This window comes from Heterocephalus glaber, unplaced genomic scaffold (assembly GCF_053883595.1).
Source record: "Heterocephalus glaber isolate CG9 unplaced genomic scaffold, H.glaber_assembly_v1.0 deba00001606, whole genome shotgun sequence".
NCBI lineage: Eukaryota > Metazoa > Chordata > Mammalia > Rodentia > Bathyergidae > Heterocephalus > Heterocephalus glaber.
In genome coordinates this window covers 27,721,166-27,745,187 of record NW_028258377.1, presented here as the reverse complement: position 1 = coordinate 27,745,187, position 24,022 = coordinate 27,721,166, and the positions used below count along the sequence as shown (strand labels likewise).

The 24,022-nt window shown below is 34.8% G+C and overlaps 1 long non-coding RNA gene and 2 pseudogenes across 1 annotated transcript in view; 2 read left to right on the top strand and 1 right to left on the bottom strand.

Annotated features, from left to right (window-relative positions):
* The window catches only part of LOC147822974 (uncharacterized), a 206,723-nt gene that overhangs the window by 75,385 nt on the left and 107,316 nt on the right, over nt 1–24,022 (top strand). The gene's annotated exons all lie outside the window — the stretch shown is intronic.
* On the top strand, nt 704–1,934 carry LOC101726444 (tryptophan--tRNA ligase, mitochondrial pseudogene; annotated as a pseudogene).
* The window catches only part of LOC101726071 (pre-mRNA-processing factor 17-like), a 53,618-nt pseudogene continuing 34,598 nt past the window's right edge, over nt 5,003–24,022 (bottom strand).

Sequence of the window (24,022 nt, the reverse complement as noted above, 5' to 3'; positions counted from 1 at the left end):
AAGGCTAAACACAGATCAGTAATTTTTTAGATATACCATTAAAAGCTAAACAAATAAAAGTAGATAAATTGGGGTTCATCAAAATTAAAAACTTTCTTTTCTTTGAAGCATATTATTACCAAAAGAAAGGAAACTCAAAGAATGGGACAAAATATTAATTATATATCTGATAAAGTTTTAATACCCAATTCAAAAAGACAAAAGATCAATTGGAAGATTTATAAATAATTTAAATAGGCATTAGTGTTAAGAAAACATATACTATATCTTCATTCTTTTTTCCATTTCCTTCCCTTCCCTTCAACTTTTTTCCCCTCCTCATTTACAAAAGCTTTGTTTCCATTTTTCCCTTTCATTCTCTTTATTTTTAAACCCCTTTCCCTTCTTTTTCTTCTCCCTCCCCTTTCCCTTGATTCCCTTTCCATTTGAACAAGATCCTCTTACGTCACAATATCTGTCTTCCATTTTGGTCCTCATTTATTCTTTGGGTTTCTCACACAATGAATGTGATCATTGTCATTATGTATAGCAAACATGTACTAATAAAAAATGAAAGATGCAGGTGTTCAATAAACACTTGAAAAGATGATCAATATTATCTGCCAGTGGAGCAATGCAAGTCCACATCACAACTCCAGTTTAAAAAAATTGGCTGACAATTTCAACAGACATTTTGCTAAAGATATATTGATGTCAAATTAGTACATGAAGCTTCTCAAGATGGTTTCCGTGAGGAAAGCACGTGGGTGCCGGAGCGTCATCCGGGGCACTTCACAAAGGACCCGAATTTGCGTCCACTCCCCAGAAAGACAGCATGAAGCGAGTATTTTCTGGCATTCAGCCTACAGGAATCCTCCACCTGGGAAATTACCTGGGAGCCATTGAGAGCTGAGTGAAGTTACAGAACGGGTATGACATGGTGCTTTACAGCATTGTTGACTTCCACTCTCACTGTCCCCCAAGACCCCACCGCCCTTCGGCAGAGCATCCTTGACATGACTGGTGCTCTCCTTGCCTGCGTCATAAACCCAGAGAAAAGCATCCCTTTTCAACCATCTCAGGTGTACAAACACACACAATTAAACTGGATCCTTACTTGTATGATAAGACTGCCTCAATTACGTTTACACCAATGGAAGGTGAAGGCTGCCCAGCAGAAGCATAATGGAGCGATGGGTCTGCTCCCATACCTGGTACTTCAGGCAGCCGACATTCTGTCCTACAAGTCCACACACGTTCCTGTTGGAGAAGATCAAGTACAACACATTGAACTAGTTGAAGATCTAGCACAAGGCTTCAAGAAGAAGTATGGGCATTTCTTTCCAGTGCTCCAGTCCATTCTAACACCTATGAAGAAGGTGAAATCTCTCCCTGAAACACATCTTCTTGAAGGGGTAAGGGCTGCTGCAGGAACAGTGGAGTAGAAAGCACTGACCTGAGCAAGGTACTGGCAACAAGTTAACAAGACATTCTAGCAAGAACAGATCATTGATTAATGAGAAATTTGTGTTTTCCCACAGATTAATTTTTGCCTGTATAGAAGTTTTGTGTATGAGTTATGTTGCCCTTAGCTGCACTATTGTCTTGCCATCCAAGATGTCACAGCATCGTGGATCATTGAGACCTCTACTGTATCCAGTGGCATGGAGAGTTCTTTCTTTCTCACACACCAACTGCTGGCTCTTCCGACAAGGCACTGTGGGACAATAGGCAGACTCAGACTTTTAATACGAGAAGCCAGTTTATAAATTTGTCTCTTTCTCAGGGTGGTCTCCATCACCATTCTTATATAAAACTCAAAATAAAAATTAATCTATAGTAACAGAAAGGATACCAGCAGTTGCTGGGGGAATGGGAAGACATAGGATTTTGAGGAAAGTTTTGAGAATGTTGTATCTGGCCAATGTACTGACTGTGGTGATAATTTCAAAATCATATAGGTCAAAATTTATATAGGTAAAAATGTATCAAATGTACACATTAAATATGTGCAGCTTACCATATATCAATTATTTACTGATTGAATACATTTAAAATATTTTTTCTTATTGTAATGAAAAAGAAATCATAAAGTATGAAAGGATGAATATCAGAATTGAGTGAAATTGGGTGGATTTTTTTGTTTGATTTGATGTTATTATTTGAAGTACCTAAATTATTCATTAAGACAAATCAGTGATTAAGAAAATAATGTCTGAGTAAACACAAATTCATTTTTATTTAAGAACAGGAATAAGTTTGTACATGGACATGTGTATGGACACAGAGAGTAGTCAACTTTAGGATCAGTATTTTTATAAATATGAGAAAAAATATACTAATAAATTCTTTGACCATTTGCTGTATGTCCTGAGTGATTGTGTAACCAATATATACATACTTATAATTTATGACCCATTTTTGATTATTCCTTTACTTCACTAAGTTCAAGGTGAGGATGCTACATAAATTAAAAGCTTCAGAAAGGCATTGAAGTAAAATTGTCTCCCTCCCAGTCTTGATCCTGACATCCAACATCTCTACACAACAACTATCAATGTTATTGTGAGGTTGTTCACGAACGCTTGAACATATGAGGGTACACATTTTAATGCTTAATATGAGTTATTGACATAAGCAAACATTTTTTTTCACTTGCTTTTCTCACATAACTTGGAGGTTATATATAAATATATGAAAATTTTCCAGTTCTTTTAAGCAATTTTCTTGTTTTGCATTGTATTAATGTGGATTATTTACTTCTCCCAGCACTTCTTAGTGGACATTTGTGGTACTTCTAATCTTTTGTTGCTGCTTTGGTGAAATTGTAACATACATGCCTGTTAGTAAGTCTTCTACATTAACTCCTAGAGGTAGAATCTGTGGCAAAGATGCCCACATATTTAAATTGGAAAATACCATGTAATTGGGCTACATGTAAGTTATTAATTTACCACCTAATAAGTCCAAGAATTCTGTGCCTGTCTACTGTATCCCTCATTAACACAATGAGTTTTTAAAATTCTAATCTCTGTCAATGTGGCCTATGAAGATGACAGCTTCTAGTTATAATTTGTACTTATTCTATGATAAATAAGTTTGAAAAATATTTTCAAATAGCAAAAAATTTTATATTTCTTTTTTGGAAACTGTATTCATGTCACTTACTCATTTATTGACTATGGTTTTTATGTTGATAGAGATATTTTTTATTCTACAAAAAAATGCTTTATTCAAAAATAGGACATTTTCAAAAAAGAGAAATCTCTTATATACAGCTACTTAGTTTAGAAAGTCAAAAATACAATAAAATAAATCCAGATTTAGAAATTAGGATTTATAACATAAACAATATTAGCCCTGAACAACAGTTTAGATGTATGATCCTTTTTGTCCTGTCTCATTTTAATAATTCACATTTGTTAAAACCAGTGGTTGGCACTAAAGAAAGGCCTTAATTCTATCCTCTCAGCTGACACTCTTCCTGGCTATAGCTAGGCAGCGTGCTTCTATTTCTTTGGGTGCATGTGTGTCAAATCTCTATTTTTATTTCCTGTTTTTGTTTTCTTTGAAATTTATTTACATGTGGCTATAGGGCCTGGTAATATTTATCAGCTCCCCCTCTCCCCTTTTTGTGGTACTGGAGATTGAACCCAGGGCTTTTGCAATGAGCTATGTCCCCAACCCTTTTAAAAATTCTGCTATTGCCCAGGCTGGTTCAAACTTGTGGTCCTCCTGTCTCAGCTTCTCAGAGTGCTGGGATAACAAAGCATGTACCACTCACTGTTCCTGGCTGACCAGGCCTTTAAATTATAATTTTAAAAAATGGAAGTTCTCTGAAGACAAGAAGACTGCACTGCTCTGATGGAAGTATAGGATGTGGAGCTTAATGCTCTTAGGTTATCAACACTCAACATACTTTTACTTCCCAAGTCAGCACTCTGAGCAGCACTCAACAAGTCTTTTGTAAACATGGTACTGAAATATTTCAAACCACATTAAAACACCTAATAAGACTTATGATAAAACAGGGTAAGTGGCTTATCAAACTAAAGTGTTCTACTCTAATCAAGAGGCTATCTTGATTACATAATCTGAAGCATTTATACTCTTTTTTTTAAAATCAAGGTCACCGCTTTTCAAACTTGGTAACCCTAGCCATCTTCTTATAGTGTAAATTTTTTCAAATTTGGAAACAATTTTAATTTTTTTCTAACAGTAAAAGTTCTGCATGTATTTACAATCAAAATCAGAATCATTATAAAGATAAAACAAGAGTTCATAGAAGCTGTAAGTTGGCATTTTGGACTACGTCTTCATACCCTGTCTTCTATGAGAAGGATTTCAGAAGTAAGATTGGTGAAGCAATGACCTGGGAGGCTCTGAATTCTTCAAGTGTAGCCAGGCCTTTACTGACAGTGAATATAAACAAAATTCAAAGCCTTGGCTCATTCTCTTGAGTTCCATCTTCAAAAGTAATGTAATTCTCTGCTTAAATATGTAAATCCTGTCTATACTGATCAGGAAGAAGGTCAAAGAACTCTAAACTGATTTTTATTTTACATTAATAGTTAGAGGAATGTTACAGTAAAAGGTTACTGATTTCCAAATAAAAATATACAACACATGACATAAAAAATAGTGGAACTTATGAAGCCAAAAATTTAGATTTTGACCCACTAAATGTAATGGGAACAGTAACTGTGGGTGGTTTTATCCTTCTTTCAAATATATATATTTGATTACATCATCTTTGTTCTTTACTGCCCTCCTGATTGAACAGGTAGGTAAGTATAGGACCTTCATGAGCCATTAATTACATTATTTTCTGGTGGATCCCAGATCTAGTAGGGATTCTTTCTTGATGCCAAAAAGAACCTTTCAGTAATGTCATGGGGATTAAATCCAAATTGCTTGCCAACAATACCTACTTATCAAATAGAAAGTCAGTGGTTAAATCAAGTTGTCATCCAACACATTTAATAATTAAATATAGTTAAATATTATATTGGATAAAAAATGATCCTAGATAGTTTAAGGACTAATCTCATTAATCCCACAATTTAATGAGACCATCCCAGCCACATGTGATGACCTTAGATGTTTCATGAGGATGCTACACTGCACCTATACACACTTTATCATGAACTTTAAACCGACTGTAGTGTTTTGTGATTTTCCAGTCTCAAATGTTTAATTATCTATTTCCATCTCCTGAAATCACATAGCTCATGTCTGGTGAAAAGTCCACTTGAGAAGGGCCTGCTACCATATGGCCCTTAAAATTTTTTTTTCTTATTCAGTCTGAATCTGTTCTGTGCTCCAAAAATTAAGATTTGGTTATCTATTGATTGGCATGCTAGCCATTTCCCGTTTGGGGACAGAGTCACTGCGGGCATTGAGTGCATACTGGGTTCAGCTATATACTTGAAATCCACAGGGATATCCCATTCCCAAACTCTTAAGCTCTTATCATCAGATGTACTCACAAATCTTCTATTCTCATCAACAAAAACAATGATGTTGACAGCTCCTAAATGTCGATCATATTCCTGCACAATTTCTCCACTTCGAATGACCCATTGCACAATCTTTTTATCAGACATCCCAGCCACAAAAAGATTTTATCTTCATCAGGATTGAATTTGACACAATAGGGTACTTTTTGGTTTGTGAATCTTGATATACACTGTCCTGTCTCAGTCTGTCCCAGAGTTTCAGATATCTGTCATAGGCTGCCCTGAGGAACTGGATTCCTGCAGTATTGAAACAGATCTCCCTAATAGTTTTACTGTGACCAATAAATGTTCATAGACAGCTCTGGTCTCTATAAACCTCCCATAGCTTAATTTTACATTCCATGGAACAAGACAGCAATAAATGGCCAGAGGGAGGAAACAATCTTACTGCACTGACACCCTTTGTGTGTCCAGACCACACATGAATTTGATTTTTGGGAAGATAACACTTTTCAGGTGGTATAGTGGACCCTAGATTAACACCAACATCCTGAGGTATGTGAAGATAGGACCTACCTGCCCTGACAGTCATACATTTCTTTAACATATAAGATTGTCTTCTCCTCCCCAGGTTTCTCTTCTTCCTCTTTGCCTTTTTTCTGACTCTTTGCTGTTATTTCATCCAGTTCTTTTTGCTCTTCCTCTGATGGCTTGGCTACGTCTTTTTCATTCACGTATTTTGCCCATGGTCCCAAGAAACCATCAATATTAGATGCATCATTTTCTTTGAACTTCTTTCTCTTTTCTGTTTTCTTCTGACCAGTTTCAAATACAGTTAAACCTTGATTTTTTTCAGCTTTTTCCACAGAACCAATATATTTAGCAGTTACTTGATGATTATCTAATGAAGGATCCAATGCATAACCATATGTGACAAATGTTCTCCTTTGCTGTTCAAATATGAAATCATTGATATGAGCTTGTTCAACATATCCAGAAAGCATATTTCTAGGAGCACCCATTTGCTGTGTTCTAAAGGGATTTTCTGGTCCAAACTCAGGAGCAAACATGATCTCATAGGTAGGATTATACTGAACTTCCTTAACAGCAGGGTCAAGGTGAACTCCAGTCTCCAAGTCTTCCTGACACCTGGAAGAAAGGTTTCTTTAGCTCACAGTCCGTAGAGGTTTCAGTCCGTAATTGGCTGTCTCCCAGGCAGGGTGGAAGAGCAGCAACAGTTGATGGTGCATAGATGGTAGCAAAGCAACGAGGGACTGATAAAGATATTTTGTACATTAAGAAGAGTAGTTTCTTTACAGTACTTGAGAAAAATAAACATTTTTCTTTAGTTTTTCCAGGGCATCTTGATTTTATTTAGTGCGTGTGTGTGTGTGTGTGTGTGTGTGTGTGTACATGTGTGTGTTTGAATTTTCCAATCATTTTATCTTTTTGGTTTTGCTTAGCTCTACTTAGGAAACTTTCCTACTCTGGGATTATTAAGAAAAAAAATCTTCTCATAGAGATTTCCTTGGTCTTTAGAATCTTGAATTCTAACCAGCAGTTGAGGGTGATTTATTTCTCACAACAGCAAGGTCTTTTAGATTGGGAAAGCTGACTTGTGATCATGCCACAAATCTTAGTTTTTGACCTACTGGTTTTATTATGATCCCAGAAAATGAACATTTAATACACTAAGCCTTTCTGGATTTATATTTATATAAATAGAACTATCCTGTTCTCCATGTCAGCAGTCCACATTATCATGAGAAAAAGTGAAGAATACTTGAGTAGCATTTCAGTCGTCCATTTGTCATTGTTCTGAGCATCCATATTGCTTCTGAGCTACCCATTTGTCTCTTCAATATAGTCACTGCAAATTTTCCCGAGTGTTTGAAATGTTTCTTGCAACAAATGTAACATTTCCTTGGTTGTGGAGAGGTAGATTTCTGGATTATTCTGTTTTACTGATTTTTCTGTCTGTTTTGGAATTGTTTTGGTATCTGCATTTCGGTATTGGTCTATGCTTCTCTCTATGATAGCTTGATATTATTGTTTTTATTTTCTTCTCTGGTATGGCTGCTTTCCCCTTTTTAGAATTATTTTTCAAGATTCTTCTTCATATGGGAAAATGTTGGTTTGTTTTGTTTTTACCATATAAACTATCTTCATTGTTCAAATACTGAAACTGAAGAACTAAGACATAAAGTAGTTCACCCCAGGCTGGTATACCAAAGAAAGATTTGGAGCTCAGTTTTGTTTCTCATTCCCCCAACTACGGTTGGTTACTGGATCTGAAACTTTCTTGTTGGCAACATAATTCTTTTTGTTTATATTGCATTTTATGGTGTGCATATTTTAACACCTTTACTGAAGTAAATGACATATAATAGTCATGCCGATTTAAATAGTACAATTTGGTTTTTTTCCATACCTAGCATTTAATAAGGTCTTATGCTAAAGGTGCTCTGGATGATTTTCTTTTACAATATTTTTGTGTATGGCTAGGATTTGCACTCTCCTGCTTGCTCTGGGAATCGAGGAAGGGACTACAGCATGCTGGATACTTCTTGGAGTCTCTCTTGCTCAGAGCCCTGAGACTGAGCAGCTGCGTCAGTCCAGTTTTTGGTAAACTCAGTAGCATAGTCTAACTGTTGAGTCTTTCTTTTCACTTTTATTTATACAAACCCTTTTGGTTTGATATAGTCTTACAAATAAGGTTAGAGGGTGGTGCTGAAGAAATTCTTGTGGCCTGGCTGTATTTTCATGTTTATTCTCCATAAGTGGAAGGAAAGAATTAGAACTAAGGTTGAAATAAAGGACATAGAAGGCAGAGAATCAACAGAAAAAAATTCAAATGTTTTTTAAAGATCATTCAAATCTTAAATTTTTAGCCATACTAATCAAGAAAAGTAAAAGGAATAAATGTTACCAACATTAATGATACGAGGCTATATCAATACATTATAATAGTGTAATAAGAAAATACCAAAGATGACTTTTTAAATAAATCTTCTAAGACACACACTACCAAGCATCACCCACAGCAAAAGAAGTTTCTTCGTACTTATCTCTATTAAATAAATTAAAATTGTAGTTAAAAAAATGAAGAAAACTCCAAGCCAACATGGCTTCATTGATGAATTCTTCCAAATATTTAAAGAAGTAATAACAATTTTGTACAAAATCATCTAAAATTTGATGAATATATATATATATCACAGAGCATTTAGAAATACAAACCAGTACAGTATATAGTGACAGATAACATATCAGTTATTGCCTTGGGACAAGGTTGAGGGAAGAAGAGGAATAAAATACTGCAAGGGGGCATGAGAAAATTTTGCAGGTGATGCCATGTTCATTATCTTGATTGTGGTGATATCTTTGTCAAGACATCACCTTGGGAACTTTAAATTTGTGCAGTATATTATATGACAATTATAGCTTCAATAAAGCTCTTTTTTTGTTGAAAAAAGGATCAGTTTCGCCCTTCTAAGTACCACAAATTTTAAATGATTTTAACTCTGCCATTTGATTTTGGAATAAAAATTTAAAATCAACATTAGAATTGGCACACTCAGGAACAGAACAGTTCAGAATGTTCATGACATCTTGATATCTGTTACTTACAGGAGAATCCAATAAGGCAGCTTCCTACAAGTCCAGTTAACCTCCTCTTGGAAGGGTTTTTAAAAAATTATTATTCAGTTAAATGTCTTTCCTTTTTTAACTGAAACAAGGAGTGAAAACTGCTAGGGATTTGAAACATTGTTCAACTTATTTCTGCAAGTCCACTTTCGGTCTTTGTCTTAGTTACTTTTCTCACTGCTCAAACAGCATACCTGCCACCCAGAGTTAAAAGAGGAAAGGTTTATTTAGCTCACAGTGTATAGAGGTTTCAGTTCAGAGTTGGCTGGCTCCAAGGCAGGTGGCATAGCAGAGGAGCATGCAGAGGAGAAATAGTTCAAGGCAGGCAGAAGGCAGCAAAGCTGTGAAGTAGCACTGAAGCAGAAAGTGACAAGCAGTTACCACGGCAGCCCTCTTTCTTTCCCTTATATTCTGTCTACACTACTTGCCCTTATGGCAGGTAGCACTCATATCCAGGGTGGGGTACCCTTAATCCCAGCATCATATCATGAACCAATCCCAGCATCACATCCTTAATCTTATCATCATGTATCCTAGATCTAGCCACCTCTGAAATGCTCCACCTATGACTGCATGAGGCTCTGGGGGGACACGTAGATAGAAACCGTAACAGTCTTCATGTGTATGTGAAGTTTTTACCAAGTTCAATTCAAACTCAAAGCTTTTCTTGATCAAATTTTGCACAATACTTATTATATTCTCATGTGCTATTATTTGAATGATTGGAACATTACAGATAACATTAAAATAATGTAAAAATTATTTCAGCATCACAAGACTTGTACATACATAATGTATTTATATTATATTTATATTATATATAATTTAGGATTTTCATATTACTAAGCCATAATTCAATTATAATATAATAAATAAAGCAACAACAATAAAAATAAGCTGGTATGGTTCTCCTTTTTGGAATGGCACTGGTCGGTCCTCATAGAAATAACCATAATAGTGCCATTAGTCTGTTGTTCTAGTCTTTTAGTTGATCTATATTTATTATTTCCATACCTGGTCAAAATAATTTATTGTACAATCCTACATTTTTATTATCTTGTACATTTTTTTCAGTAAGAAACTTTCCATAATTCCTTACAGTTTTACTAACAATAAAAAGAGGTTACTAGGATGATTTTCTCTGGAGACTATTTAATGCTCATAATACCTGGATAACTTAAGGGCTCTGTGGATTGGATGTTACAGAGAAAATTACTCAGATAAGTTCCCAATTGGGAATTTCATTTTTGAGTGTGACTGCCTTGTTATTTTACAGTAACATTGGCTAATTCATTGAGACTTTGAAACAGAGATTAAAAATGTATTTGAGGGCCAGGGATTTAGCTCAGTGGTTCTGACCCCTGGCTTGCAAGCGCAAGGACCCGAGTTCGATTCCCTGTCCAAAAAAAAAGATATGTTTCATATGTTATATATATATATATATATATATATATATATATATATATAAATATAATATAAGAAACAAAACAAAAGAAGTCCATTTTGGAGCTCTACCCATTTTATATTTAAGGTTTCATCCATTGTGTATGCAGTTCTTTTATACAAGTAAAATGAAAAAAAAGTTCTTTGATTGTATAATTTCCATATTATGTATTCATTATTTCATTACCATGTATTTACAAAGCACATTGTGCTAAGTACTGCAGATATAGCAATGAACAAGTGAGATAAAGTCCCTATCAAGACAAGACCAGCATACTGGAGAGTTAGACTGCTCAGGCATTTCTGACTTGCGAGACAATTAAGTATGTTATAGAATAACAGTATCTATTTCTCTATCCACTTACTCATCTTTCTCAGACAGAAATCTCTTCTCAGCTCATATTCTCAAAGGGATGTTATTATTTTCTCCAATAAATAGTGCATTTAATATTTTTTTGTGGGAATTACAACACTAATTCTTCCAATCTGTAGGACAAAAAGCTGCAACAATGCTGAAGAAAGTCAATTCTTGGATAAGCAGAAGTTAATGTGCAGGGAATTTCAGAACATAGGGATAGGACAACACGAACATATCTTTGTTAGGTACATGGCAAAGACCTAGTTAATTTTCAGTAACGTTATGAATGCATGAATTTTGGGCATTTTAGATCCCAGTCCTGGTTTAGGATAACCCACCCGTACTCTTCACTTCTCTCAGCTGTGCCACTCGTCCTGCCACAGTCTTCCCAGAGCTGTGGGGCTATGGGCAATTACTGCACCTTTTAGAGTCTTGGTTTTCTTTCTCTAATTTCATAGTATTTTTGTGAGTGTTGAAGCAAATGATCCAAGGTTCAATACTCAGTAATATTCAATAAATATTTATTGAATGAATGGACATGATTAGGTAGAATAATTACACAAAAATAAATTATAATTATAGAAGATCTGAATGTCAACACATTTGATTCTTTCTCTCGACATAGATATATAGGTAAATAGACTGCATATGTGGACATCTGTATTTATATAGAAACATTACATCTGTATGTGAAAAGTACAAGCACATATGGGATATTTATAAAAATGAACTTTGCAAAATGGAATATAATAAAACATTTTGAAGGATTTAAATCATTTTGATGGCTACAATGAATTTATGCTAGAAGACTAGAATAGATGACTTGAAAAATGTACATAACCGTGCAATTTAGGAAGTGTACTTCCAAATAAATACAAAAAATTAATACAAAACTTGAATAGAATTAGAGTGATTTAAAATGAATGATAATGGCAATATATATCTGAGTATATAGGATGCACCTATAGGAAAATTTGAAGTTTATATTTATATAGGACAAGAGATGAAAGCCTTAAAATTAATAAACTAAGTATTAATCTTGGGAATTTAGAAAATAACATCGGCTTAATCCCAAAGAATCATAAGGACAATTTAAAGACATGAGAAGAAACTCAACAGAAAATAAACCATGCAAAAGAAGGATCAACAAATACAAATATTGGTTCTAAGAAAAGCAATTGAGGGTCCGGGGATTTAGCTCAGTGGTTTTTGCCACCTGCTGCGCAAGTGCAAGGACTGGAGTCCGATCCCCGGTACCAAAAAAAAGAAAAGAAATTGATAAGCCTTTGGGTGAGGCCCACTGAGACATGTATCCACACACACACACATACACATTAAACAGGAACAAAAAAGGAGACTTCACTACAGATCCTATAGACACTAAAAGCACACAAAAACCTCAAAGGAAATATACAGATCTTGAAAATTGAGGTGAAAGGGAAAAGTTTTAGAAAAATCACAAGTTACCAAAAGTAATACAAGAACAAATGGAATGAATAGAGGGAAGATAGGCAGATAAGTTATCTGACAAGTTGTATCCTGATTACTGCTATAATCTTGTTGTTTGACACAGTTTGAAATTGCAAGCAACAATAGAGAGGATGAGATTCTTTTACATATATTTTTGGTGTAAATTGAGAGTACATTTAAAAGACTGGACATGACTGACATATATGTCACAAAGAAAGTCTCTAATGGGCCTATTTGTGGAGCAGACTTAAAAACACTTGGTGATAGACATGCCTTTTCTATTTGAGGTAGCAGGTTTATAAACATGGGTTGGGTAAAATAATTGAATGGGATGATGCTTTGGACTCTACAAGATGTGCCATGTGACAATAAAATAATCTGGTTCTTCAGTAACAATTTCATATTTCTGCTTTATAATTCAGTTCTCAGGAGAACTGAGGCTCAGAGAAGCCAGAAATTTTACACGAGATATACAATTAGTATATGGTGGAGGCAAGATCTCCAAAAGGTTTGTCTATTTCTCAGTATTATTTGTTATTGTAGTTCAAATCTTTTTACCTCACTAATATGCAATTGTAGTTCTGTATTGAGTATAGACCAAGTAATTGAATAAAATTAATTTTAGTTTGTGAAGTTAATCTATCTTTTGCAATTTTGTTTGCATTTTTATTTGCAAATAACATATAGGCTTATAGATGAACACTTTGTAAGGATAATTGAGGATCAGCTCAGGTTCAGCTTTCAGACTTTTTTCAATCTTTAAAGCATGAAAGGAAGTCATGTCTAGGGAAGACAGTTGGAAGCTAGTTCTTTCTAGCTAATAAAGGAATGAAGACAAGTAAAGAGATAACTATTTCATATTTTCAGGCTAAAAGATCCAAAACTATTTCCTTTAACTTTTTTCTGTTTTTAAATTAATATTTTTCTATTTATTCCCATATATGATTCTTAACATCCTTTTTAAATATACAAGGCATTTTACTTGATATCATTCAAAAATCATTTATGAGGAAGACCCAAAATCCCAGCCTAATGATAAGAAGCCTAAGGCAGAATCACTGTATTCAAAATGATATACTAAGGAATGGAATGAGTGCTCTGTGTAGAATAGTGAAAGGCATAAACAGGCAAAAGGCCTGAGCTCTTTTATTGTGAGAAAAGAGAGTGATTTTTCAAAAAGATAAGAGTGACAACCCATCTAGAAATTCAGTGGTGGGTTTACATCAAACTAAACAAACTTGTTTCAGTAAACAACTATTCATCAAGCACTATGTGTTCAGCATTAAGTCAGTCATTGGAAATTCAGTAGGGCACAAAACAGAATAGGGCATGTTTTGAATCTTGTATGTTAGTAATTTTAGTGAGAGAATAAACCAACAAACATTTTTAAAAGTTTATATATCTAAACATGTGACACACAAAAGGTCAAGCGTAAGTAAAAAGAAATAAGGATAAATGAATGGATAAGAATGAAGAAGAATGAAGCAGAGTGGTGAGGGGTAGGAGGTGAATGTAGAACAAAGTCAGTTCATATGGGTTCAGCGATACCAACAGAGCTCTGACATGGAAACAGAGGAGACATGAGTGACATCAGTGAACTGGCCATCTGGATATCAAAGGGAATACTGTGCAAAGAAAATAGGTGGTGCAAAGGCCCCGAGGTGCAATCAGGGAACACTGAGAAGGCCTTCTAAATGCCATTTAAATGAGATTATGTTTTATTAAGCCACGGAACATACATAGTCATCAGTGAGTAAAATGAATGAAAAAAAAAGAAAATCACTGCTATTCTTAACAATATCATAACTTTAAGGCTAAGAAATCCAGTGACCCTTGATTCACCTTATCCCAATACTTTTCAATGAAAGCCTTTTAGGATCACAGATCTTTTGGCAATGCAAATTGAAATGTAAATTAGACTGATTTTTCAATGTTTTACAGTATAATTGCTATTATTAAAGTGATCTTTGTACTTTTAGTGGGAACAAAATTATTTTAGGATTTGACTAATATAATAATACTTCAATTAACTATTCAATTAACTTCAATTAACTTAAAAGACCTGGGTTTAACCCTACCCTTCAATATCTACTAACTACAACCTTGAGCAATTCAGTTATTATATTAGTTACTTAAAATGATCAAATGATACTTTCTGTGATGTTTTTCCACAAAGAGCTGGAAACATTACAGTAGTAGGATAACATAAAGAAAGACTATTAGAAATAAAATGGTTCGTTAAAAATGAGAAAGTAGGGCCAGGGATTCAGCTCAGTGGTTTCGCCGCCTGCTGTGCCAGCGCAAGGACCCAAGTTCGATCCCCGGTACCAAAAAAACCATGAGGAAGTACAATAATAACATAGATAATTTCACTAATATTCATGGAAATTAGTACAAAGTGGAGATCAAAGCCACTTGAGTTCAAACTCAGTTTTGTACTGAGATTAACTTCAGCCAAATTCCTTAACTTTTTCATTGCTTGGTTTTATCAAAAGTAAAATGAGGACGATTATGATACCTATATCTTAGAATTGTAGGATGTCTATTTTTGCTATAAAACATGTTTGAAATAATGTCTATGAAGTGCTTATCAAAGTAGCTGGCACAATTTGAATGTGTAGCAAATTTTAGCTACTAAGGTCTATGTAAATTTTATTTTATTTCATTTTTTAAAAAAATTTATATTATTGGTACATTTTAGGTATACAATATAATGACATTCATCATTGGAAATTTGCACCTTTACATAATCTCTCTTGGTTCTTATTTTCCCCCCTTCCCCTGCCCTCCCTTCAACCCTATCCATCCCTCCCTATTAACAAAGACTTTGTTTCCATTTTTCATTTTCTCATATTAATTCCATTCCCTTCTTGAATTTCCGCTACCCCTCCCAATTCCCCTTCCTCTTTGCCCCTTTTCTTCCTATTTCACATTATCTATTATACCTTTTAGTCCTTATTTACACTTTCAGTTTCTCACACTAGAGAAACTGTTCGGTATTTACACATGTGTCCTATTTATTTCACTTAAGTGTATCACCTCAATGTGCATCCATTTAGCTATAAATGTCTCTAATTTCTCATTTTTTATGGCTGAGAAGTACTCCATTTTATTTTAAAAAAACACATTTTCTTTATCCAGTCTCCAGGTCACAGGCAATTGGGCTGCTTCCAAGTTTTAGTTATTACAAACTGTGCTGCTATGAACATGGGTGCACATATATCACTGTGGTATGATTCTTTTAATGCTTTGAGGAAGATCCCCAGCAGGGCAATAGCTGGGTCAAATGGGACTTCTAGTCCTAGCTCTTTGAGGTATCTCCATACTGATTTCCACAGTGGTTTCACCAGTCTACACTCCCACCAGCAGTGGAAAAGTGTTCCTTTTTCCCCACACCCCTGCCAGCATTTGTTATTGGTTGATTTCATGATAGCAGCCATTCTTTCTGGAGTGAGGTGGAATCTCAGGGTTGTTTTCATTTGCATCTCTCAAATGACCAGTGATGTTCAACATTTTTTCATATGTTTATTTGCTATTTCTGCTTATTTGTCTGAGAAATGCTCATTTCAGAAGCCCATTTTGGATTGGGTCTTTAAATTTGGGAGGTCTTATTTTTTAAAGTTCTTTATAGATTCCACATAGTAGACCTCTGTCTGAGGAACAGCAGGTGAAAATTTTTTCCCAAATTGTAGGTTTTCTTCACACTGTTGCTGGTTTCTCTTGCTGTGCAGAAGCTTTTTAATAAGAAGAGATCCCACTTGTTGATAGTTTGTGCTAGTTCACAGGCAACTGAGGTTTTGTTCATAAAATCTTTTCCTACACCAATGTCTTCAAGAGTGCTACCTAACCTCTGGTCCAGGCGGTTCAACATTTCTATTTTAACATTTAGACCCGGGCCAGGGATTTAGCTCAGTGGTTTCATCGCCTGCTGCGCAAGCGCAAGGACCCGAGTTCGATCTCCAGTACCCAAAAAAACCCATTTAGACCTTTAATCCATTGCAATTTTAGTTTAGTGCATGGTGAGAGATGTAGGTCTAGTTTTAGTCTTTGGCAAGTTGAAACCCAGTTTTTCCAGCACCATTTATTAAAGAGGTTATCTTTCTTCCAGTGAAGGTGTTTGGCTCCTTTGTTGAAGATGAGGTGACTGAGTGTGTCTGGCGTTGTTTCTGCATCTTCTAATCTGTTCCTCTGGTCCTCAGGTCAGTTTCTTTGCCAATACCGTGCTGTTTTTATCACAGTAGCTTTGTAGTATAGTTTCAAGTTAGGAGTTGTGATACTCCCTGCCATGTCTCTGTTGCCTAGAATTGCTTTGGCTATTCTAGGTCTCTTCTTGTTCCAAATGAATTTTTGGATTGTTTTATCAAGGTCTGTAAAGTATGCTGCTGGAATTTCAATTGGAATTGCATTGAATCTACATAGCAGTTTTGTAAGTATGGCCGTTTTCACTATGTTGATCCTTCCTACCCAGGAGCAAGAGATGTCTTTTCATGTTCTGTTATCATCTTCAATCTTTCTTTTCAGAGTGCTATAGTTTTCAGAGAAGAGATCTTTGATTTCTTTTATTAGGTTGATTCCTAAGTATTTCAGTTTTTGGATGCTATTGTGAAAGGAATTGTTTGCCCTATTTCTGTCTCAGTGAGTCTGTTGTTCATGTAGAGGAAAGATATTGAGTTTTATGTGTTGACCTTGTAACCAGCTACTTGACTGAATTTGGTTGTTAAGTCTAGAAGACTTTTTGTGGCATTCCTGGGATCTTCTATATAGAGTATCATGTCATCTGCAAATAATAACAATTTGACTTCTTCATTTCCTATCTTCCTTTTATTTCTTTCTCTTGTCTAATTGCCATGGCTAGTATTTCCAAAACTATATTGAACAGGAGTGGTGATAGTCGACATCCTTGTCTTGTTCCTGATTTTAGTGTGAATGATTTCAGTTTTTGACCATTTAGTATGGTATTAGCTGTTGGTTTTTCATAGATAGCTTTTATCAGATTGAGGTAGAGACCGCCTATTCTGATTTTTTGTAAGATTTTTATCATAAATGCGTGTTGGATTTTGTCCAGGTTGTTGAGTATCAAAATGTTATATCTTGTTTCTCTTTGGGGTTGCTGTAGGTGATCAGAAAGTCTTGTTTTGAGACTTGTTTATGTGTCTTTTCATTTTGATGGGGGTGGGGTGGGGGTTGGGGTGTGTGCTGTGCGGTTCACCTCCTCTGTGCTGGGCATGGTGGTATGGCGGCCTGGAAGCCTCCTCTGCGATGGGAGCAGTGGTATGGTTGCCTGGAAGCCTCCTCCTCTGCACTGGGAGCTCTGGTACCATGGCCCGGATGCCTCCTATGTGCTAGAAGTGGTGGTGTGGGGGCCTGGAAGTCTCCTCCTCTGCACTTGGAGCGGTGGTCAAAAAATGTGTTTAGAAAAAAAAAATGTGTTTAGTTCATAGAGGCTTCAGTCCATAATCAGCAGGCTGAATGGCAGGTGGCAGAGGGGCAAGAGTTCATAGCAGCAGAAGCAGCAAAAGCAACAAGAGACCTCAACAGCATCTTTCTTCCCCTTTTAGGCAGGGATGGCAAACAGACATCGCAGAGGAGAAACAATATGGCAATCACAAGGTAGCAAAAGTAATAAGGGTTGTATGTTAATTTTACCAATGATGATTACACTATATATGGGCCATAATTGTAAACAAGAGAAAGTGTCTTTGGCTGATCTAAATGGAAACTGTATTGACATAGTATTGGTAGCTCCAATAATCATAGGGAGAAAGTTGGAAAATCAAGTTCTGAGAACAGAGAAAAACAACTGGCATCTAAGTAAGCAATATCATAGACAAAAATCTCACTACAAACCCAAGTGATTTAGGGGAGCACTGAGCCTGCCATGCCATCTGCAGCCATGAGGGGCACACAGCAGAGAACATGGTGACCTTGCTGTTGACATCACTGAAAAACTACCCTCTTGCTCCTCTTACTTTGAGTAGGTTGAGTCATTAATTTACATTCCAAAGTTCCAGGCTATTGTATGAGATGAACAAAGCACATGTTACAGTTTGTGTCTAATTTGTAAGAGGCCTAAAAAAGTCTTTATCCAAATTCATCTCTCCCACAAAAGCACACAAGATTTAAAAACTCTTGCAACATGAGAGTTTGAAATTTTGGGACAAGAAAAAGAGAGAGAAAAGATAAAGGAAAGAAAAAATTGTCCGCCAAGAAGCAATGACAGTGATCTATGCCCGTGACATTTAGCAAAGGCCCTGAATGGCAGCAGAAATGAGCTGCTTGTTTGAACCTTGCTTGCTATTATTCTTGTCACTGCTTGGCTGATGCCTTTTGCCCCCTGCTTTCCCTGGGACTGTGTTGTAAATATTTAGCAGAGTCTTTTAGGTAACTCTGAGAACATTGTGTTATTTCCCTGTGGCAACAGATGGCATGGAAGGAACTCCTGAATATAAATAATTGTTTTTGAAGAGTATAAGTATTTGATAGGAGACATGAGTGTCAGACCAATTAGCTCATCCTTATTTTATAGCCCATACTGATGGTAAATGATTGTTAATTATTTATTTATTAAAAAGTTAAAAAGCCAGTATTCACATCAGAACACTTTAGTATAATCTATAAGAATCATTTGGTAAACTTCACAAAATACTTCTCTGGTTGTTGACACATAAGCACTCCTTTTGCAGTTGCCTGCAGTATCCCCAGGGTTCAGTTTCCAAATCCTGCAAATGAATACACAGTAGATAATTCATCCTTTCCCGCAGGAGTAGGCATAGAGTTCTCTTGGATTATTAGTAAACATCAAGAGTAATATTTCACTTAGAAAAAAGTCTGATACTTTACAATATGCATACTATTATATACTATAATGTATCTGGAAAAAGAACCTTTCCAAAAATACATCCTAAAAGAATCCTGCCCAGCCTATATTTATATATATATAGTTTAAGAGATGAGCAGGTTTTTTAGTCCAAGTCCTCTCAGTTGTGGATAGGTCTGGCGAAACCCTCACTTTAGGGAGGGTCGTCAAAAGAATGCAGAGCTATATAGCCATGATGAGTGGGGCATTTTGGAACAGAATAGTCTCAATTCCTGAAATTAGATAGAGGTGAGCCAACATTACTAGTGCCATAAGGCATCCTGGAGTATTAATTCTTATAGAATAAATTTAAGCCTTTCTTAAAGTAAGATAATGTGTTTCTGCAGCGCAGACCACTTGAATATTTTTTTTCCAAACACAACACTTAGTGCCTATTACAAAACAATAAAATAATACTATCAAAGGGACACTAATAATAAAACAGACACACAGATCCTCCAGTTCTGGGAGTCCGGAAATACAGACATTTAAATAAATATGCTACTTATATAAAAAATAAGAAATTTGACTTTTTGGCATAGAACTAGATCCTGTAAAAATAAAAATTCATGAAGTAAAATAAAGTTATATGCAATAAAGAACTCAAATGATGGGTTAAAAGCAGAAGACATGTGACAAAGTGGCAAAGAAATCAGTACGACAAAATAGTTAAAACTAAGTAAGTTAAACAACTAGGCGAAAGCACAGAAAGGTAAAAGGACCAAAATAAAAACTGAAAAGAGGGCCAGGGATTTAGCTCAGTGGTTTTGCACCCTGTTGCTCAAGTGCAAGGACCGAAGTTCGATCCCCAATACCAAAAAAAAAAAAAGAAAAAAGAAAAAGAAAAGAGGTAAGAAAGCGTCTTTTATATGTGTGATGAGTGTCCCAGAAAAAGAGGAGAAAGACAAGAGTAACATTGTGACAAAATGGCTAAAAAATTTTCCAAACTGAAAAGCATTCTGCCACAGAACAGGGTGAGGAGTCCCAAACATCCCAAGCAAGATAAATAAAGAGAAACTCAGACCTATGCACAATGCATTACAAACACAGTGAACAAAAGAGAAATTCCTGAGTAGCCAGAAAAACTTTCAGAGTAGCAACCAGAGAAATGACAATTGAGTTCTCAACAGAAACAGCCTAAGTTTAAAGGGAATCGGTGTCAATGACATTGAATAAGTGTCAACCCAGATTCCATATTTGACAAAAAAATCCTCCAAAAGTAAGAGTAAAATTAAGGCAATTTCAGGCATGCAAATGGAGGAATTAAGCATTATCAGGTCTGTAGTAAAGGAAATACAGAAGGGTGTCCCTTGGACAGAAGAACAATGATCCTATGGATAAAGTGGAAAAGAAAATTAAAATAATGTATAATAGGTAAAAAAAAGTAGGCCAAAAAATTAATGTTAATATCATTAATAACATTTTATTGCATTTAAAATACAAGTATAACTATGATACATGAGATGTATCAGAAATCAAGAAAGAGGTACTGGAATTAAGATATTTTTAAGGTCCTAATTATTCAAGAGGCATATGAACATAATGATTAATACTTTAATAATACTTTGATTAGACTTTAATAAATCAAGAATGCATCGAAATTCTTTAGGAACAATGTTTCTTGTATAGTGAAAGACTAGATGTCCTTCAAGCTAAGGAAGGAAAAAAATAAAATGAGGAAAATTCAGTAAAAGTAGCAGAGTGCAACAAAATAGCAGTAAAGGAACATAGGACATGTGGAATATATAGACAGAAAATATTAAGAAATATTTAACTTTGATAAATATATTATTTATTAGTAGACACAATGATCCAGTTAAAAAGAGGTTATCGGAGTTACTAACAAGTCAAACAAAATGTTATCATGGGGCCGGAGATTGAGCTCAGTGGTTTCGCTGCCTGCTGCGCGCATAAGGACCGGAGCTCAATCCCTGGTACCAAAAACAAAGAAACAAACAAAATGTTATCTTTTCATAAGATGTGTTTAAGACCTAAGATTAAGAAAGATTTAAAATAAGCTTTAGAATCTATTGTGTAGTAAGGTGATATAATTAATATTTTATGTTTCAAAATTACTAGAAAAGAGTATTTTTAATATTTCACCCTCCCACAATAATGAATTTTAAAGTAACTGATATGTTAAATATCCTGATTTTATCATTGCACAATGTATACATATGAGGTGTGAATGAAAACTATGGTAAATATTTAAATTTTTTTCAATTTATTACAGTAAAAGACATTTTGCCGTTAATCTCCCTTTAAATACTCCTTGCTTCAAACACAATTATCCTATCATTCTTGCCATTTTCAGAAGCAGTTCTGGGAGTTTTCTTTCATGAGTGTCTTTTTAAGGTGTGATAAAAATATAGTGAATATAAATTATAATTAGAAATACCTTCTATAATGCTATTGGTAGAATTACCTCACAGGAATATTCTTAATAACCTCAAGTGTCAACACAAAGTCCCATGAATGTATTTTGGATCGAATGAAACTAAATATAGTACACACAATTTGTGAAATATAGTACACATAATTTGTGAGGTATAACAAAAGTCATTCCTAATGGGAAATTATTATTATAATTAATATATTAGTATATGAATATAGAACCCAATGAACAAGCTAAGTAAAATAATCAAAAGAAGTAAAATAAAAATGCAGATCTAAACATAAAGTAAGATAAAGGAAAGAAAGTCAAGAAGACAAAAGAAAAGAAACATAAAATAGAGTGGATTACCTAGTAATTTGGGTTTTGAAAAGACTAAAAATATCAGTAAATTCTTCTTGGGAGTAAATGAGAGAAAAAAAGAGAAATTTGTCCATTTCATTTTGGATTTCCACTTTAACCCAGTATTGTTTTAATACATATGCTTTATTTTTGCTCTGATTTCTTTTGTTCTAGGTGAAAAGGCCTTTTGTGATTTATTTTAATTTTAACCTTTGTTATTAATTTCTAACATTTCATTGTGATCATAGAAATGGTTTTGCATTATATTTTTGGGAAAATATATTGCAGTTAATTTTGGCAAAATATACAATAAATTTTCATAAATACTCTACATGCAACTACAAAGGTATGATCTCTATTACCTAAGTTTGTGTTTTTATTTACATCTGTTGTGTCCATTTATTATGTTGTTTAGGTCCATTATGAAGTGAGAGTTTGTGTGACTCCACAATTCATTTGTTGAAATCCTAACCCCAATATGATGGTAGTAAGTCTTGGGGCCTTTGGGGGTTTTTTAAATTAAGAAGCTCTCCTGAAGGTAGAGCCCCTATGATGGGATCAGTGCCCTTAGGAGATGAGAAAGAAACACTAGAGCCTTTTCTCCTCACCTGGCTATGAGTACGCAGTAGGAAAGTGGCTGGCCGTCTGCAAGTCAGAAAGTGGCCCTCATCAGAAAAGAATCTGTCAGTACATTTCTCTTAGGTTTTCCAGGCTCCAGAACTGAGGGAAATAAATATTTAATGTTTAAACCACTCAATGTATAATATATTTTTTATAGTAGCTTAAGCTGATTAAGACAAGAACTTCTATAATTTTAGTTGTAGTTCTTTGAACTGTCTTGGACCGATGGCTCTGTTGAAGTAAACTATTATCAGTCATTTTGTTTACTTGTCTTTACATTGCTTATAATTTTTTTAGGAAATAAGTGGCTGTGTTATTTGGTTCACAGGTATTAATAATGTTTAGTTCTCCTTTGTGGGTTGTGGTCGCCAGTGCTTTAAATTTTCTTCCTTGCTTGATTTTATTTTTGGCCTGATTTTCTCTTGTTTAATATCAAGCTAATGACCCTTCATTTCTTTTTATATAAACTTTCCTAGTATATCTTTCCTATCCTTTTACTTTTATCTTTTGTGATTCCATTTGTTGAAATTGTGCATCGTTTTTATTTTATTAAAAAATGAAACAAAATTTCATAGCAAATCTTCAAAGTAATTGCCCAGAGTACCAGACATAAACCAAAAAGATTCTTACAAAAAGAAACAGATAATAACACAAAACTTTATTATACTCAATACCAAATTGTATTTTTCTTTCTTTGTAAAGTTTTAAATCATTTTATTATGGAAAGGGGAACTCATTAACTATATTGATATGAAATAATCTCAGTTCTTGATTTTGAAGCTTTTTAGTGATTATATTAGTTAGTTTAACCATATCTAGGACACACTACATACAACTACAACTTAAAGCAGAAGAGCTTTAATTTGGCCCATGGTTTCAGGGGATTCAGTCCATGGTTACCTGGCTCCAAGGCAGAAACATCATGGAGGAAGGGTATAACTTCTTAGTTTATGTTATCTGAGAAGCAGAGCAGAGGAACAGCACTAGAGAAAAAGAAGTGAGGGACCAGATACAATATTCAAAGTTGTGCCTCCAAAACCGACCCAGACATACTATAAACTGTGCCTCCCTAATTCCTTTGGTGGTTCCCAAGCCAAGCGAGTGATACAATTAAGCTTAACAAGCACAGTGATTTACTTAAAAATATATGACAGGGCCAGAGATTTAGCTCAGTGGTTTCAACGCCTGCTGCGCAAGCTCAGGGACCCGAGTTCGATCCTCAGTACCAAAAAAAAAAAAAAAAAAAAAAAAAAGTATATATATGTATGACATCTCTCTCTGAGCAATTTTCCATTTTTAAAAAATTATTAATATTTAGAAAAGTTTATATTTTTTTGTCTTCATTCTGTTTTTCTCTAATTTTAATAAATTCTGTAGTTTTTATTTTCATTAGGAACCATATTGAATTTAGTTAATAATTATCACTTTACTCCACAGGCTAAAGATGGGTCAAT